Source organism: Littorina saxatilis, linkage group LG16, assembly GCF_037325665.1.
Source record: "Littorina saxatilis isolate snail1 linkage group LG16, US_GU_Lsax_2.0, whole genome shotgun sequence".
NCBI classification, from domain to species: domain Eukaryota; kingdom Metazoa; phylum Mollusca; class Gastropoda; order Littorinimorpha; family Littorinidae; genus Littorina; species Littorina saxatilis.
Window position 1 is genome coordinate 45,085,232 of NC_090260.1, and position 4,610 is coordinate 45,089,841.

Here is a 4,610-nt window from a genome sequence, read left to right on the forward strand (position 1 = left end):
GATACTGTTCTCTGTTGTTTTTGTGAAATATCAAATGTGTACTTTTTTCTGTTTATACTCCGCAGAGAAGAGAAACAAAGACAAACTTAACATCATAAATAACAACTAAGGAAGTTGTAAATGCAGGATGCATTTATTGATTTGTCCTTGCTACATGTGATTATAAAGATTATAATAATGAATGTCAGTTGTGATACCAGTAAACCATACAAGCAAATTATATATTATATGTGTTCAATACAAACCTTTCAGGAAAAAAACCACATCACAGTGTTATAAATATACATATATATACCATAAAATCCCTAGCATAAGCCCACCCCCGTGCACAGATTTAGGGTAAAATTGGGGGGTGGGCGTTTGCTAGGGATAGACCCCTTTGCACAAAGTAAGTTTTGTGCTCAACCATGTAATTGAGTGAATACAAACCCCGAAAGCATGTTAGGTCGTGTGAGTAGAAGTGAAGGAAAAAAGAAGAAAAAAGGGACTTTGAGGCAAAGAAGGCCAACGAGGACAATCATGAGAGAATTGAATTGAATTGAATTGAAATTTATTTTACGAGGGTGACAGAATAAGCAATGTATACATGCTTCTTTTCATCCGGCCCTCGCCCATAAGAGAGAGAGAGAGAGAAAGAAAGAAAAAAGGACTGGCTCTTCTGAAAACAACACGAGCATAGTCATTCATATAAATTTATAAAGTAAAAAGAAAATCGCCAGGCCTTTGCAAGGACAAACAATAACAACACAATTCCGGGAAAAAGAAACTTGATGAAATGTCGAAATGTCAACACCAATGAAGCCCTTTCTTTCTGTACAGGGAAGAAATTACACGATCGTCTTTGGAAATGAAACGTTAACTGAACTTGGATTTTGTCTTCAAAAGGCCTAATCTTTCTGAGAAAGAAAACCCCACAAACTTAGGAAAAAAAAGAGAAGAGAAACTCGAACAAACATGAACGATGGGTGGGAGTGAGGAGAGGGGACAAAGAATAAGAAAAAGGAAAGAAACACGAAAAGGTAAAGAAGGCGAAAAAGATGACTTTTAGAACAGTCTGCACAAATCCTAGTGAAAGTGAGCTTATAGTCTCTTTGAAAAAAGCAGGGTGGGCGTTTGCTAGGTAGTTACCCCTGTGCACAACTTTTGGCCCAAAGTGGGGGGTGGGCGTTTGCTAGATTGTGGGCTTATGCTAGGGATTTTACGGTATATGCTTTTTGTCCAACATTTTCCCACTTATATAAATATTCCAGCTCTCTCCTCTGTCCCTGTCTCTGATCTCTCTCTCGCTCGCTCACACACACACACACACACACACACGTTCTTACACACAGCAGTTCACACACACCCGCCACTGGAAGACATACATGCAGCACCATTTTAAGACTTCAGGTCTTCCAAGTTCGATCATGCTACATGTACTGGCTTGTCACAATTCTGAAACAAATCAAAATCAACATGTTGTTCTAACTCTAAGATAACTATTTTTCTGTCATTCAATATCCCTTTCACTCCAGCACCAGAGCGATTTGTCTTATTGTTGCAAATAAGATTATAAACAGTTAAAGCATTTACACGACTATCCCACAGATTACTACACATGCCTTTAATGTTGCCAGCCAAATGAAACTTGTCGGTTTGTCAGTTCGCATGTTACCGTATTTTGTACGCTTAGTTGTCTAGAATACAAGCAGTACGGTCAGTGGGGAAAAACACGACGAGAAAAATTACTACAGAATACAGAATACAGAATCTTTAATTGCCCAAGGTTGGGAATTTGTGATGACGTTGCGGTTAAGAAACATTTCAATCCAGCCATATACACCAACACACGCATTATTTATACAAACTGATCAACAAAATTAATTTAAAAACAACACTGGACAGCATAAGGTTAAAATTACATTCACTAAATCTGACCCTGTTAACTGTTGCTCAGTAAGTTTGACTTGTTTGGTCTGTGAAGTTATGGAAACTAGGTAAAAACATAAACACATAAATGAAGTTATTAATTTGTGCGTAATGGAGACTGTTCGATGTGACTTTTGAATATGTTGTCGCTAACTTTAGGTTTATTTCAAGATGCTTTTTAATAAACGACTGAAAGCAGACTTTGTTGTTTTCTTCTACTTTCTGAAAGCACTCCACAGAAATGCACAGCGTAAAAGTTCCCAATAACACATCAAAAAGTGTAAGGGCTTGAAAAAATGAATGCATGCATAAAAGATAAAATAAAAAAATATGAAGTCTGGGAAGCACAATTCCTCGGAAATATCCATTCAGATTTCTTCTCTCCAAGAAATAAAAAGAGATCGACTGCCGTTAATCGCTCAGGTTTCCATCATTAGTTACAATTCCACCAGAAAGACACTTCAGTAGAGGGGAGGTCACTACTGTGTTGTTTCCGGGATCAACGCAGCTTTCGAAGCAGTGCAAACGTGTGCCTTAAAGGCAAGCTATTTAGCCATTGAGAAAACTACAGTCACTGAACCTTTCAGCCATTGAGAAAGCCACAATCACTGAAACTTTCGCTAAGTTGACACACTTTTGGGGGAACCGTAAGATAAAACGACACGTGGTGCGGAAAAGGAGAACATCCGTGACGAGCCTCCAGCTACAGATCTCTGGTAAAACGGCAAACGCACATGCGGCTACAATACAGGTAGGACGGCAGCCGGCCTTGTTTATCTCACATGAACTGCATGCTAACGATCTTCCCTCCCCCTCAAAGTACTGCTGATTGAACTTTAGACCTCGTATTTCACTCGTGAAAATTTGTTTTTAGACTTGGAAATTTGCTTAGTTTAGTTTAGTTTGTGGGGATATGGTGTAGGCCGTAAGGCCCAATATCGTCCCATCAATATTTTTTCAACATTTTTGTCTGCATTTACTTGTTCATGATATTTAATTCATGGTAATATTGAACTTTAGCGTGTTAAAGGCACAGTAAGCCTCCCGTAAACCATCACAGAGCTCCCCGAGCGTCTAAATACAGTACAAGCATACTTCCATTTGAACGCTCACCGAACGGGAACATCCTGGCTGCTTTCTGTCGAGCGTGAGACATTTTCAAAGAATTTATTTTCGTAGACTTGTTCGTTAACAACAACGGCGCCTCGTTTTTGCGCTGGACCTAACTTTTAAAATCTAAATAATAAATTGACAGCTTGTTACACAAACATTCTTTAATCATAAAAGAATTCGTTTTTCATCAAGACAAGATCAGAACAATTCGAAGTTGTGAAAGTTTAAAAAAAAGAAAAGCCCGGAAGCAGGGTCACGCAAGGGTCGCAGCAGACGAAGGTTTATAAGTGCAAATCGCCGTTCCTCTCAACAGTCAAAAGCCATCGCTAGAGTTCTTGTGAACCACAGCCGTTGTTTCGTGCATAAAAAACGTGCTATTGTAGATAAGCTCACATCGAGTCGCATTCATGACTAACTGACGACTGCATTGTGAAAAAGAAAAACATTGAAAAAGCTCCACCCAAATCCTGTATTCTCGACCCAATTCCTTCAGAGCTATTAAATGAGTGTCTAGAGGAATTACTCCCTGTCATTACTGACATCATAAATCAATCCCTCACATCCGGTCAAGTACCCCCTTCTTTTAAGCATGCAGTAGTCACTCCCCTCCTGAAAAAAGCTAACCTTGACATCAACACTTTCAAGAACTACCGCCCTGTCTCCAATTTGCCTTTTGTTTCGAAAGTCCTTGAAAAAGTTGTTTTGGCCCAATTGTCAGAGCATCTCGCTAAGACAGGTATGGTTGAACCATTACAGTCCGCCTACCGCGCAGATCACAGCACTGAAACAGCCCTACTTAAGGTAGCGAATGATCTTCTCACTGCTTGTGACAGCGGCTCTGTTTCGCTTCTGGCCCTGTTGGACCTATCCGCAGCGTTCGACACCCTTGACCACGATATACTGCTGGCAAGGTTGAACACCACATTCGGCATAACAGGCACGGCTCTGGGGTGGTTCTGCTCCTACCTGACTGGACGCACTCAGGCTGTTGTGATCCAGAATAAGCACTCCGAGGACACCATATTAAAGTATGGTGTCCCACAAGGATCTGTGTTAGGCCCAGTGTTATTCACTATGTACATGCAGCCGTTAAGCAAAGTCATAAAGCACCACAATGTCCTGTACCACATGTTCGCAGACGACACTCAACTACAAAAATCCGCACACACCAAACAGTTTACAGAGTTAGTGCAGTCAATAGAATCATGCAGCGATTCCATCAAACAGTGGATGACAGTCAACAAGCTCAAGATGAATGATGATAAGACAGAGATCATGCCAGTTGGCAAACAATCAAAGTTAAAGCTTCTTTCAGAAACATCCAGTCTTACCCTTTCTGATACCACAGTCACATTCAGCACCAAAGTAAAAAACCTGGGTGTCCACCTTGACAGTAACCTGTCAATGGACGCCCACATCAACTCACTCTGCAGAACCGCCTTTCTTGAAATGCGGAGGATTAGCCAAATCAGACACCTTCTTTCCCTCGACGCAACCAAGACACTGGTTTCGGCTTTTATTTTGTCGAGACTGGATTACTGCAACTCGCTCCTAGCCGGCCTCCCAGACGCCAAGCTAGACCGCCTACA